This window comes from Genypterus blacodes, unplaced genomic scaffold, assembly GCF_046128005.1.
Source record: "Genypterus blacodes isolate CSIRO-AG114 ecotype Tasmania unplaced genomic scaffold, CSIRO-AGI_Gbla_v1 ptg000486l_1, whole genome shotgun sequence".
Lineage (NCBI taxonomy): Eukaryota > Metazoa > Chordata > Actinopteri > Ophidiiformes > Ophidiidae > Genypterus > Genypterus blacodes.
This window is the reverse complement of record NW_027467245.1, coordinates 79,593-94,892: the sequence shown is the minus strand read 5'-3', so window position 1 is coordinate 94,892 and position 15,300 is coordinate 79,593. Positions and strand designations below refer to the sequence as shown.

The following is a 15,300-nucleotide window of genomic DNA, read 5'->3' as shown; positions in this document are numbered from 1 at the left end:
GCTAAACTGGTGTCTGTTCACAATTGGACAGAAAATCGTAGACTGACCTGTCTGACTTACCGTCACTTTCAGAAAATAGTTCCTGTTTGGATCGGACTCGTAAGGGTAAGAAAAAAAGAATCAAAGAATGGACAAATGGATGGTGGTAGATGATGGGGGGGTGGTGGATGGGGAGAAGAACAAATGGACCTAAATAGATGTAGAGGTCAGCTGAGGCCACTGCTCTGTGGGCTGATTGGTGCTTTGTGTTCAGGAGGGGCATGGATGGAGGTGGACTGACGGCTCCAGATTCCACTACAAACACTGGATGAAAGGGGAACCAAATAACTGGAGGACCAGTAGATGTGTAACCACCAATTTTATGCGTAAGTCTGAAAACAAACTCATAACCCAGATCAAACAAAGCTCAACACCTCTGCCAATGAGTGTTTGTGTGTGTGTGTGTGTGTGTGTGTGTGTGTGTGTGTGTCTTTGTGTGTGTCTGTGTGTGTGTGTGTGTGTGTGTGTGTGTGTGCGTGTGTGTGTGTGTGTGTGTGTGTGTGTGTGTGTGTGTGTGTGTGTGTGTGTGTGTGTGTCTGTGTGTGTGTGGGTGGGTGTGGGTGTGTGTGTGAGACATGTTCACTTTTATGTCTCATTAAAACCATTTAAGGTTTATATGACTGACAAAATAGTTCAGATCAGTGAGATTTTGTCTGTAAAATCTCTGAAGGTGATGTTTGTGTTCTTTTGCAGATCATGGAAGGTGGGACGACACCCGCTGTGAAGGACGACACCCTGTTGTCTGCTTTAAGTAATGAAGATCAGCTGATCTCTTGGACTTTGTTCCAGCTTCTCTGCTGAGACCAGCAGCTTTCTGCGTCTCTGTATTTACTCAATAAACACTCTACTGCAGCAAACACACACTGATCTGCTGTCATTTCTGCTTCAAGCCAGACGGGTTTGAGGTCGTTTCATCCAAACTCCTTCACTGACATGGTTTTGATGGAAGGTGTAGCATTCTGGAGATCGTTACTGTTCAGTCAGCAGGTATGTTGGCCTCTGAAGAGACACTTCTGGATCCATGGAGCTCTTTCTTCAACAGTCCAAACTGAAGCTATGCACACCACAAACAGCATCTTAACTTCTAGAACTCCTAAATAGAGCTGAGCTTGAGGACTCTTTACAATAAAGCTGAGGGTGCACGACAATTGAAGTAACTAACAGTTAAAATAGTAGATTAAACACTGCAGTGGATCCGTCTGGGTGTTAAGTATCAAGTTTCTTGTCATTTGCACAGTAAAACACACACAGGGTCATACTGCACTGTTGTGACGAGACATCGACGGCAGCATAGAAATTGAATTTAGTGCAAATTGTGCAGTTTGTGCAAAAGTACTGAAGATAAAAGAAAATGGAATAAGAGAGCAGACCAGACTACATAACAACAGAATAAAATATACATATACAGACTTATCAATAAATAAATGGATGGGCTGCGGGGCTTCTGAAGCCCAAGGTCTTCTCTCTTGATCAGAGGTATACAGGTGGTGGTGCAGCAGTAGCTCAGTCCATAGGGACCAGAGGGTCACTGGTTTGAGTCCCATATGGACCAAGACAGCGGACTGGCAGCCCCAAAACCTGCTCCAAGGGCACCGCATCATGGCCTCTCTAATGTGAGTGTGTGTGTGTGTGTGTAAGAGGGGCACGCCGGACTCATTTCAGATTGATGTGTTTACATGTTCACATGTGATTTGACCCAATAGAGTTTCTTCTTCTTCTCCTGGTCTCTTCTACTGAACAGATCCTAGAGGTGCTTACAATTAAAAACTCCAAGGTTTCTGTCAAAGATCAGACGAGTTGTTGCTCTACTTAACCGACCCTCTAGTCTCGAGGCTGTCCCGTCCATTTTGGACACTTTCAGCTAATTTTCTGGGTGTAACATTAACCCTTTGAAGAGTGGATTTCGCCCCATTAACACTCCTCCTCTCTCTGTCTCCCTCTCTCTCTCTCTCTCTCTCTCTCTCTCCCTGTCTCTCTCTCTCTCTCTCTCTCTCTCTCTCTCTCTCTCTCTCTCTCTCTCTCTCTCTCTCTCTCTCTCCCCCCTTCCGCTTTTCATTACCATCAAATGTTAGAAAAAGAATGAAGAAGGTTTGGAAAGTTTGCGAGTGGATTTAAGAGGGTGACCTTCGGATGTAAAGACCAGAGACTCAGACACGTCCAGGCCCTGAGGAGACAGGTCTTCATGGTCCTGGAGTCGCCCACACAGGGAGGAGGTCTCACTCAGGGTGAAACACGGAGAGGGACACTACATGGTGGTGCGAGCTGCCGGCTCAATAAAATGTTTTGAATGTAGAGATGTCAGACACAAACACTTCACCTGCCCGCACCGGCAGTCAGTTCCCCCCCCCCCCCCCCCCCCATTCAAAGGTTAAAAAGTCTTTGAATGCAGCATTGTAGTCTGAGCTCATCCAGACCCACTGTGTGTACAGATAGATGGTTGGAGGTGAGATGGTCCAGCCTCTCAGCTGCTCCCCCTGTAGGCGCTTGGGTGTGTGTGTGCTGTATGACACTCTGTGTGCTCCTGTTCATGTTCCCGTCTGTCTGCTCTCTGTGTTTTGCATGAGTGTGTCCTCCTGCAGAGCTAATCTGAGGAGGCGTAGGATCCTATACGTCTCCCTATAATGAGCCGTCAGCTGTCACGCTCCACAGACCGCAGCTGAGGCGTGAACTTCCTGTCAGCTCCTGGGTTTCTCTACCACAAAATGTGAAGATGAAGATGAAGACTAGGGGGCAGGGTGCAGATCCAAACATACATCCTGTCTGTCCCATCATTCATCATCGTCTTTCCTTTGGTGCGAATGCGTAGCGGTAAAGTTTAGACAAAGGAGTGCAGGGTGAGTCCGGTGATCAGGTTCTGGGGGCCCCCCTGCTGACTGAGGTGTCACGTCTCCCATGCTTTTGTAAAACAGAGGAGTGATGTTTCTCTGTGTTTGTTTTGTGTTGCGGTTCTCCTGTGACAGCGTGGAGCAGAGAGATGTTTACCTTCACCGATGCACCGACGCTGCAGCACTGAAGCCCAGATAACAAAGAGAGAGACAGACAGGAAGCTGCTGCTGTGCCAGACTGAGCTGTGCGCCGACAAATTGGATGAGAGCGAGAACGTAAGAAGACAAACCAGAGGAGGGTGAAAGAGTAATTAGAGATGAAAAGAGAGAGAGAGAGAGAGAGAGAGAGAGAGAGAGAGAGAGAGAGAGAGAGGCTGATGTGAGCGGAGGGAGAGAAAAGAGAGGCAAACGTCTAAAAGATGACAAGAGAGGACGAGCGACTTTACGCTTTGGTCCTCTGAAGCAAGAGTGAGAGGAAGAGAGTCTAATTAAGGATAAGAGACTTTACCTCTCTCTCTCTTTCTCTGTTTCTCTCTCTCTCACTCTCTCTCTCAGTCTCTCTCTCTATCTCTCTTTTTGTTGCCTCAGCAACTTTCACCGCACTTCTCCCCCTCTCTTTCTTTGCTCCTTTTTTACTGCAGTGGCAAGCACATCCCCCCCTGTTCAGCCTGCAGCGCACACACACACACACACACACACACACACACACACAGACCATCTTCAATCTTACGTCTGTAACATTTGCAACAATTTAGGCACAAATTCACATGATAATCCTATAGAGACACACACACACACACACACACGCACACACACACACACACACACACTCTGCAATCTGCACAGCTAAATCCAAACCAAACCTACTCATAGCGTCGTGGCTCAGGTGGTCTAGGGATCAGAAGGTTCCTGGTTCTATTCGGCCCTAGAGAGCCTGCAGTGCTGTTGAGCAAGGCACTGAATGCCTGTGTGTGTGTGTGTGTGTGTGTGTGTGTGTGGATCTCAACTCACCACTCTGAAAACGTACGACTCATCTGGTGATGGGCAGGGCTTAGAGCCGCAGCAGTGAGGCGAGGAGTCAGAGGAGGTGGAGGACATTAACATTCACACCCTGACGCCTCTCTCTCTCTCTCTCCCTCCCTCTCTCCCTCCCCCTCTCTCTCTCCATCCCTCCCTCTCTCCCTCCTCTCCCGCCCTCCCTCTCTCTCTCTCTTTCTCTCTCTCTCCTTCTGCTCCCCCTATCTCCATCAGTTTCCATCTGAGCCTGTGTCAGTGAAGCGCACGCACGCACACACACACACACACACACACACACACACACTGCAAAAACTCAGAAAGTCAGTAAAGTTTCCAGAACTTCAGATCAGCAAAGTGTGTGTGTGTGTGTGTGTGTTTGTGTGTGTGAGTGTTTGTGTGTGTGTGTGTGTGTGTGTGTGTGTGTGTGTGTGTGCGTAATCACAATACAGACGACTACAACGGCGTAGAACACAAAGGCAGCAGAAGTTGTAGTTTTCCACAGAGCGACACACACGCACACACACACACACACACATACTGTGATAACAGATGACAATAATAAACAGTAATTGATTTTAATAATCACATAATGAGTGTAAATGATGGGGGTCGTTACCAGGGTTACACTTTTGTTGTAATCATTGCCGCGCTGACATTCTGTTTAATTTAAGGAGGAGAGGAGAGGAGGCGGGGGGAGCAGAGGAGAGGAGGTAGAGGAGGAGAGGAGAGGAGAGGAGAGGAGAGGGGGGAGGAGAGGAGGATCAAACAGTCATAAACAGGTTAATGGAGAGTGGATGAGGAGGAATCAATATACAGAATGTTGAAACGACTCACCCTGTATTTACCACAACCATGTGACCTGGCACACACACACACACACACACACACACACAAGGTCAAGTGTGTTGTCTAATGCATCAATGGGGAGTTCACAGTGACTGTCAGAGGGTGAGAGAGACAGAGAGACGGGGGGGGGGGAGTGCGTCAGTCCTCTAGGAGGCGACAGAGACATGGTGTATGGATTATCTGAGCCGCTCCCTCTCTCCTTTGCATTGTGGGTCACAGTACAAAGTTGGCCACACCTCCACCGTACAGGCTTGACTACCAAAGAACACAGAGAGGCGCCGACCCGAGCCAGACAGGTTCTAGTGGAGTTCTGCTCATGGCGGTTTTACGTGCCGACCTCTGGCGTCAGGTGACATTCTTACCGTACGGAGAGACGAGCTGTTTAATTACCGACAGCTGCTGAAGCCTCGTAATGAGGAGCTCCCTCAGACCTCATTACTGTGCTCCACACCTTCACTCACTCACACACACACACACACACACACACACACACACACACACACACACAAACAGCTCGCTACTTCAGACCAATTAGATATTCAACATTTACCCAGACTCCCTCCACCCCTCCCTGGCGTTTGCTGCTACTGGTTGTCTTGGGTTTTGCTCTTTCCTTTGGTTCCTTATGTTTTCAGCTCCATTGACTCCTGACGTGTTAACACAGATGTGTGACACTGACTCGCTCTGTCTTCACTGCTTTTATTCTGTCAGAACTCCTGTCCATGTCTAGACAAGATCCAGTCAACATCTCTGTGTTGTGAAGTGGTTTCTCTCTGTTGTGGCTTCATATCTTGGGTCCACAGGGACGCAGAGCGAGAACACCGTGACGCACAGCCGCTCTTACTAACCTGAACAGGTGGAGCAGTTTGGAGTCCTAAGTGATGATGAGCTATAACATCTGCAGCCTGTCTTTGATGGTACCTTTAGTACCTTCACTACCTTTAGTACCTTACTACCGTTGGTACCTTTGGTACCTTACTACCTTTAGTACCTTTAGTACCTTTAGTACCTTTACTACCTTTAGTACCTTTAGTACCTTTAGTACCTTACTACCTTTAGTACCTTTACTACCTTTAGTACCTTTAGTACCTTTAGTACCTTTAGTACCTTACTACCTTTAGCACCTTCACTACCTTTAGTACCTTTAGTACCTTTACTACCTTTAGTACCTTTAGTACCTTCACTACCTGTACTACCTTTAGTACCTTTAGTACCTTACTACCTTTAGTACCTTTACTACCTTTAGTACCTTTAGTACCTTTATTACCTTCACTACCTTCACTACCTTACTACCTTTAGCACCTTCACTACCTTTAGTACCTTTAATGCCTTCACTACCTTTAGTACCTTTAGTACCTTCACTTCCTTTAGTACCTTCACTACCTTTAGTACCTTTAGTACCTTTAGTACCTTTAGTACCTTCACTACCTTTAGTACCTTTAGTACCTTCACTACCTTTAGTACCTTTACTACCTTTAGAACCGTCACTACCTTTAGTACCTTTAGTACCTTTAGTACCTTTACTATCTTTAGTACCTTCACTACCTTTACTACCTTTAGTACCTTTTCTACCTTTAGTACCTTTAGTACCTTTACTACCTTTAGTACCTTTAGTACCTTTAGTACCTTTAGTACCTTTACTACCTTTAGTACCTTTAGTACCTTTAGTACCTTTAGTACCTTAAGTCCAATGCCACTCTGATTATAAACTCGTCTTTGAAGTCTGTGCCGGTTTGCTACATGGTTGTTGTGTGATTGATTGAACTTGGATCAGGTTTCCAGTTTCTTTAAGTCCGACGGCTCCAAGTCCAAGTGAACTCATGAGTTGTTTACATCAAATTCAAGTCTAAAGTCGACACATTTGACTCCTCACATCCTCTCTTCTGTTCTGGGCGTAGTTCAGGTGGGGCAGCATGTTGTGTTGTGTCCTGAAGGTTCTTTCATTCACATGATCGTTTCCTTCTCTGATCTTTAAGGTCGTCTGACTCCTGTGCAGATTCCGCTGTGTTTGACCTTCACTCTAGCAATCATTCAAAGAAGAAAGCGGCTCAAACTGGGCTTGTAACAACAACACATATTTACAAGACCCCCTGGAAGCCCGATCCATACCTGCATGTGTTTGCTTTCCATCCGTTCTAAAGCTTTGTTCATTTACAGTGTTGGCAGAGAGGGAAGCAAACATTTGTAACCCTGGGTCGAGGTTTCATCGGCCCGTCTAGTAAAACAGGCGGTGTTAAACATCTTCTGTGGTCACCTTGAATGAGTGCCACATACCTGCAGGAATGCTTGATAATGGGAACAACATCCTGTGTATCCAGCTCACATCGTTTCCGTCCTTCCATAGTCCGATGTGATAGCTAATGTGGTCAGAATCTACTGAAGCGTCCATGTTCTGGTTGTTGAGTGGAGCCGGTTCTGGGTTGTTGTTTCTGCAGGGAGCTGCTCTATGTGCACTCTTATGTCAGGGAAAGTGCTGGAGGTGTCAACCAGTAACTGATTATTAATTGTCAAAGAGGTTGAACTATGGACTAAGATGAACGTGTGGGTGCCTGATGGTCACCTTAAGTTCTTCTGGCTCGGTGGAATGTGTCGGTTCCCGTCCACTCACTGCCAGTATTGATCGACTCTCAGCGACTTAAGTCGCCTAAACAGACGGGAAGGCTCGGCCTCTGTGAGCTGCGGTTGCTAAAGAGGAAAACCTCTGACGCTGCATTCAGCTGCCGCCTCAAGAACGGGAAGAGAAATATCCCTATTGATCAGAACGGAGAAGAGTGGAGTGAAGCCTGCAGCTCGTCCGCCGCTCGTCCCGCTTCATCAAACCCACCTGAACTCTGCTTTCAGCACAGCTTATTACTAAAGAAGGCTTGGGGGGTACAAAGGGGCCCCTGGGTGCCAAAGGCCCGGAGAGGGTCGGCCCGCCATCGAGCCAGTTTGTTATGGGTGTGGAACGTTAACCCCTTCTCTGTCTCTCGCTCTCTGTCTCTCGCTCTCTCTCGCTCTGTGTCTCTCTCCCTCTCTCAACCAGAGATAGAGCTCTACAGAGAGGGGGAGCAGTAAACAGAGCTGCAGGTCTGCTCTCCTCTGGACCAGGAAGCTGCTAGAAACCAGCAGCTTCCTGGTTGTAAACTTCCTGTAAGCACATCTGAGCTGAAGTTAGGACACAGATCCATGTTTGTTTCCATATTTGCTCTGTTTTCTATCTTTGCTCTTTTTCTGTTTCTGTAAACGATCTTCCTTTCATCACTCGTCTCTTCCATCAGAGAATACTGAAAGACGGGAGACTTCACATAATCAAGCTTTTCCTTTTCTGGATGGCTTTCCTCAATGATGAAAGAGCTGGCTGGCACACACACACACACACACACACACACACACACACACAGACTCCCACTTGCCAACGGTGTCCTCATTAGGGCTTCCTGCCACTTCAGCACTTTGTATCCTGTCGGGTTTCAGAGCCAATTTAAATTGCTCAGTTGTAGATTTGAATCATTTATGGATGAAGTTTGGTATTTGCGGCCATTCCAGGCTCTTCCATGTAACTTGGTGAACACACATGCTGATGGAATGCTCGCTGACTGAAGAGCCCTGTGTCTGAACAGAGAGATCCATGTAAGAGGGAAAGTACTTCATCCCTCAGTCCTGAGAGACACAAAGACACACACAAACTCACAACACACTGAGCGTCCGTCACCCCACAGCTGATCATGGAGACTCACAAAGACTTTGGAATCCACACAGAGCTGCAGAGACGAGACGGACGAGCTCTCTCTCTCTCTCTCTCTCTCTCTCTCTCTCTCTCTCTCTCTCTCTCCCTCTCTCTCTCTCTCTCTCCCATTCAAAGCAACATGGCCCTGGAAGGCATTCAGCCGTTTTAAATGATATTCTGTGGCATTTGCACTTTGTGTGTGTGTGTGAGTGTGTGTGTGTGTGTGTGTGTGTGTGTGTGTGTTGGGGAGGTGCTAGTTTATTCTTTTGATAATTTTGTTTGACATTAATGAAACATTTAACAAAGCCAGAGGGCAGGTGTGTGGGATCGAACACGCATAGACACACCTACATGGACACACACACGCACACACGCACACACACACACACACACACACACACACACACACACACACACAGGTACACACACACACACAGACAATGAAAGGTCTCCATCACACTAAATGAAGCTGACAGGAGCCATGTTCCCTCACAGCCCCCTGCCTTCTCCATTATGTTTCCTAATGATCCTTGATTGATCTATGAAAAAAAACAACAACCTGCTGATCACATGACGGGGTTCAGAACCACAGCGACTCTAGGATCGAGCTCCAATTGTAGTCCATTGATTTTGAGCAGAGCATGAAGAGTAAGAATAAACATTGGAGGATGGGTGGAGACCAGTCAGTTGGTTTTGCAAAGAGGACTTAAGATGATGGTGATGATGACGATTGTGGTCATTGTGGATGTGTGTGTGGTCGGTAGGATGTAGTGAGGCCCAGAGGAGTGAACTTGGCGCCGGGCTGAGGCTCTGTGACTTCCCTTTGTTATTCTGCTCATGTGGATCCAAAGACTCTGCAAACCAGACCGGGCTCGGGAAGGTTGCCAGGTTTGAATCCCATGTTGGAAAATGTGTTCAGTAGGCAAACGGCGCAGAGGGGCCATGGAGTGAAGTGCAGCTCCCAGGTGTGAAGGCATCAGGCCACACACACACACACACACACACACACACAGCAGACCTGCAGAGGGAAATGAGCCCTCAGAAAAAAGAGAGAGGGAAAGGGAACGAGAGAACGAAGCAAAGTGAGTGAGAAGGAGGGAGAGAGACGCTGAAAGGAAAGAAAGGAAAGGAGGAAGAAAGGAAGCAGATGGAGAAAGAGAGAGCGAGAAGGAAAAGAGAGAAGAAGCAAGAGGCAGAGAGAGAGAGAGGGGGGAGAGAGAGAAGATCGTCTTTGAGATGCTCCTCCCTCTCCTCCTCTAAATTGGCTGCTATTTATAGTCCGTCGTCAGGGGCAACGTTGGGGTGCCTGGGATCCTCTTATTGGTCCAGAGAGGGGTCAAAGGTCAAGTGATTTAACTCCTATCACAGACTCTGCGTCTCCCATACTGTAGAAGAGTGTGTGTGTGTGTGTGTGTGTGTGTGTGTGTGTGTGTGTGTGTGTGTGTGTGTGAAATGATTTAATTCGGCTCTGAATGTGTGCGTCTCTTGCGGCTTCATTATCCGAGCTGGAGAATCACACACTGAGGCAGCAGAATCACCTTTTAATGGGGCTGTTCTTAACAAAATGGATCGGATGAGACACACACACACACACACACGTTAGTAGGAGAGTAGAAAAGTAGTTTTACTCAAGTACAGCTTTGACACAGGCCAGCTCTTTGTTTACTTTTTGTCCATTGCCAGTTTTACTTGAAAAAGTCTGGATCAGAAGGCCCTGGATCAGTAGGCCCTGAATCAGGAGGCCCTGGATCAGGAGGCCCTGGATCAGTAGGCCCTGAATCAGGAGGCCCTGGATCAGGAGGCCCTGGATCAGTAGGCCCTGGATCAGGAGGCCCTGGATCAGTAGGCCCTGGATCAGTAGGCCCTGGATCAGGAGGCCCTGGATCAGTAGGCCCTGGATCAGTAAGCCCTGGATCAGGAGGCCCTGGATCAGTAAGCCCTGGATCAGGAGGCCCTGGATCAGTAGGCCCTGGATCAGTAAGCCCTGGATCAGGAGGCCCTGGATCAGTAAGCCCTGGATCAGGAGGCCCTGGATCAGTAGGCCCTGGATCAGGAGGCCCTGGATCAGTGGGCCCTGGATGAGGAGGCCCTGGATCAGTAGGCCCTGGATGAGGAGGCCCTGGATCAGTAGGCCCTGGATGAGGAGGCCCTGGATCAGTAGGCCCTGGCTCTGGTGGTCCTAAAGTCCTCCTCAGATAGGAGCTCTATGTCTCCAGGCAACATCATGTAGCTGAGATTACATTACGATCATTTAGCAGATGCTTTTATGCAAAGCGATTACATTACATTACACCCATAACAATGGGGGAGCACATGGGGGTTCGGTGCCTTGCTCAGGGGCACCTCGGCAGGGACTCGAAACGGCGCCCCCTCCGGTTCCCAAGCGAAAGCCCTACCGACTGAGCCACTGCCTCCATGAGGAGGCCAAGATGGAGGACAAACAGATCTTCAGCAGCTTCACAGCTCCATCCTGCTGTCCTGCAGGGACGGCTGCTGGCAAGACAATCCCATGAAAACCTCAGCTCTGTGTGTGTGTGTGTGTGTGTGTGTGTGTGTGTGTGTGTGTGTGTGTGTGTGTGTGTGTGTGTGTGTGTGTGTGTGTGTGTGCGTGTGTGTGTGTGTGTGTGTTCTGATTTGACATCAAAGACTGTGCAGCAAAACTAGGACACCACACTAACTACACACACACACACACACACACACACACACACACACACACACACAGCACATCCACATCAGCCTAAGATTTATTAACAAAACATGAGATGGATTTACTTGTTGACGTTTAGGTTCTCTTTAAATCCTGGGTGGCACTGAGGCTGAGGGAACAAAGAGGAGAAGAGGGAGGGAAAGTTTAATGATTCATGTCTGCAGCATGAACATGACCAGAGACTGAGAGGGTGAAGGAAGGAAGGAAGGAAGGAAGGAAGGAAGGAAGGAAGGAAGGAAGGAAGGAAGGAAGGAAGGGGAGAGAGAAGGAAGGACAGAAGGCGCCTTCATGTGGTCTTGTTCCATTTCATCTCAGTCCTTCCTTCCTCCCTTGTTCCCTCTCTCCCTAAACTCCTCCTCTGCACTTGTATCTGCAGTTAAACCTCTCAGCTTCATCTGCCTCAAGGACACACACACACACACACACACACACACACACACACACACTCACATGCGTGACAGTGCAGCACTGCCACCTATTGGCTTTTCTGGCTTTTCTTGGCTTCAACTTTTATGCCTTTATACTTTCCATTCTTAACTCCCTCTCTCTCTCTCTCTCTCTCTCTCGCTCGCTCGCTCGCTGGATCCCTCTCTCTCTCTCTCTCGCTCTCTCTCTCTCTCTCTCTCTCTCTCTCTCTCTCGCTGGCTCCCTCCCTCTCTCTCCCTCTCTCTCTCTCTCTCTCTCCCTCTCTCTTCCTCTCTCTCTCTCTCTCTCTCTCGCTGTCTCTCTCTGTTTCTCTCTCTCTCTCTCCCCCCTCTGTCCATTTGTGGGGACAGTAAGTGGAGTGTTTGCCTTAGGGGGAAGCAGTGCCATTACTTATCGTGAACACACACACACACCTCTGTCAGGTTGTTGTAGGTTTGTATGGAGGCTTGTGGGGGCGCAGAGCAGAATCAAATATTCATGTGCCCCCCCCCTCTTTAGTGTGTGTGTGTGTGTGTGTGTGGCCTGAGAGAAAGAGAGAAACGGAAAACAGCAACCTTAAAACAACATCCATGAAAGATTGATGTACGGCAAACTCCACTGCCATCTCACTGCCTGAACACACACACACACACACACACAAACACACAATACAATACAATGGCCACTACTCCTCCAATCGCCTCCACATTTTGTCAGAAACATTGTTCAGGCGTCCGGCATTTGCAATTCTGGCCCCATCCTGTTCAGTATCGCCCTCTAGTGTCAAAGTGTTAGAATGCATGTATGCATGTGATAATAATGAGAAGAAGAATGAGAATAATCATAATTTTTATTTATAATGCACTTTGCACTTGAAAAGAACAAGGATCAAATACAATGCAGTGAGGGAAAATACAAAATGCGAGAAAAAGGAAAGAATTCCATCCTGATGGACAGATTTGAGGATATATTGATTATTAACCCACTGAGAGCTGCTGGGTGGTGGAGAGTTACTCCGTGTTGACCTCTGACCTTGATATCGCAGGAGGGGAAAAACCTGCTTGGGTCTTTGGCTCAATTCTACACGTTAGCAGGCTGAAGAGAACATTCCCGTTCTGTTGGCTTTCCCAGGGTTTTCCTGACTGCAGGCTGGGATCAGATGAGTTCTTCTTTTGACACAGTTTGATTGCTTCACCTACTCTAAAGGCGGGGTGGAGTGCCTCAGTAAAGGTTGTGTGTTCAGCGTGCAGGTGGAGCAGAGTTTCATCAAACACCTGGAAAAAGGACAGAAGTCCTGCTGGCCAGTCCAAATACACTCCAGTTCTTTCTGAATAGAGAAATCCATCCGGGTAGTCCATATGCCTGTCTCTAGGTACAAAGACATCGATACAGCCGTTAAAATCTATTATTCCAAACTTGTGCTGAAAGATGCCTTGACCAAACCAGCACCAGGACTTGGCATTCTCTCCAGACCCAAACTCGGCTGAGGCGTTTCCTGCTCTGGCTACAGCGATGTCATCAGAGGAAGTGTGGTCAACTTCCCAGTAATGGCGCCCAGTCAGAGCCTCCTTACACAGCACCTGGCACGCGTCTTTAAATCTCTCCGGATGTCGTTTCTTTTTTGCTGCAGTCCGTCCAGAATACCGATCTGCCCTCTGGTTGCCGTTCTTCAGGATGACCTCGTTGGCTGCGGTGTTGGGGTCCAGTGTGAGTTTACAGGCGACTGCAGAAAGAAAGACACAACATCAAAACCAACATGTTTATCTTACTTGGTGGCAGTGTTCCCTCTCCTATTCTTCCCGTCATATTTGAGCCTCTACTCAGTGACCTGACACGGCTGCTTCCTGATGTGAAAAGAAACGAATCAGTGAGAAGTAAGATCGTCCAAACGAATGCAGACTCCAGATAAAGAATGAAAGAGTCAAAGAAGAAGTGGTTGAGTTCTTACACTGTCGCAGCAGCGTCAGGTCAAACCAGAACTCCTTGTTTTGTTCCACACTGTTGAAACAGAAAGACACACACCTCCAGTCACACACAGGCCTGACAATGATCCTGAATAATATTCAAATACTCTAGAACCAGAGACAACAATGAAGGAAACCACAAGCAAACTAATCGAAGACAAAGACAAAACAGAGAGATTCTTGTGTGGTGTCGCTGCTTTCGTCTAGTTTAGCTGTAACTTCTTTTCTGTCTTGCTTCCTGTCTTCCTTTGTTCAGAGATGCCCAAACCAACCCACCTCCAGGGTTTGGAACCAGTGTGACCCCACCCTGAATCACTGATTGGGGATAATGTGGGATTGAGAGACGTACCTGAGATTTTCCAGACTGTAGTTTGAATCCTTCTGTATTTCCGTCAGCAGGTCGGCCCGGTCTGCCAGATGGTTGAAGCTCAGGTCCAGGTCTTTGAGCCTGCACGACTCGTGCCTCAGAGCTGAGGTCAGGTGATCGCATCCGTTGGCCGTGACTTTACAGAATGCCAACCTACAGAAAACACAAGAATCCCTCTGAGCTGATGAGGAAAGACTTGATTGACTCAGAATGAGGGGAGCTTTATTGGAACTTTTACTGATAATGTTTTTTTAACAGGAATGGTATTTCCTAGGGTTGATTGATAAGTTCTGAGCCTCTGACTTATGTAACATCATTTTGTGTGTCATTGGCGCACGCTGACCTGAGAGCTTTCAGATGAACGCTTGGATTCATCAGCACCTTGCAGAGCTCCTGCAGTCCTGCGTCGTGCAGGTCGTTGTAGCTCAGGTCCCCATCTTGTCGGCGATGAGCATCACTGACACCGTGCTCTGAACCAGCTGATCCATGTTCGCCTCGGTCCAGGCGGCTTCTACAGAACACAGACGGCACCAGAAGCTGTCAAACACTGAAGCCTGCAGGGAAGAACACATTTAGGCTTCTGCACACTGGTTGTTGATTCTGTGTGAGGTCGTACAGACCTTCCTCCATGATTCCTCGCTTACCTTCCTTCTCCGTCATGGCCGAGTCAGCCTCACACCTTTCACTGTGACTGACAACATACGAAAACATCACGTGAGCAAGAATCACTACTTCACAGGTTTCTTTCTTTCTTTCTTTCTTTCTTTCTTTCCATGGGACCATTCTCTTTCCCCCTCCCCTCTCCTTCCTCCTTCTCTACTTCTTTTGTCTTTTACTCTTTCACTCTAAACTTGTGTGTACTTGAGCTCATTTGCTGTAGATTCTTACCTGCTTTCATCGTCTTCAGGCAGTCTGCTCTCCTCCTTAATGGCTACCACAGCTTCCTCTTCTTCCTCCTCCCTCTCCTCTTCCTGCTCTTCCTCCTCCTTTTTTTTAGTTTTGCTCCACAGCATCCCCATCTCTCAGTCCTTTTCTACAAACAGTTCCAGAGAATGTCACTGGTTACCACCTGGTTACCACCTGGTTACCACCTGGTTACCACCTGGTCACCAAGTTACCTGGTTACCACATCACATTGTTGCCATGTTAACGTGTTACACCAGTTGGTAAACGACAGGGACGCAGTGATCGAAGCACCTGTTAACCCTTTCACTTTCACAACGCCCTCACTCTCATCCTTCTTCTCTGTCCCACACGTGTGTACACTATCTCATCACTAACTCTCTACTCTGTGTAGTAGAGTTGATTGATAGTTGTGCAGTTGGAGTCTTGGGCCGTTGAGTTTAGTTTGAGAGTTCAAAGTAAAGCAGTCAATCAAAACACAGCAGAGGATTCAAAACCAAACTTTATTAAACCTT

At 47.8% G+C, this 15,300-nt stretch overlaps 1 long non-coding RNA gene across 1 annotated transcript; it reads left to right on the top strand.

Moving 5' to 3' along the window:
* LOC142990224 (uncharacterized) lies at positions 1-878 on the top strand. Its single transcript, XR_012960760.1, has 3 exons — positions 1-105; positions 254-365; positions 733-878. It is a non-coding gene; the product is annotated as an uncharacterized LOC142990224 (long non-coding RNA).
* The last annotated feature ends 14,422 nt before the right edge of the window (positions 879-15,300 follow it).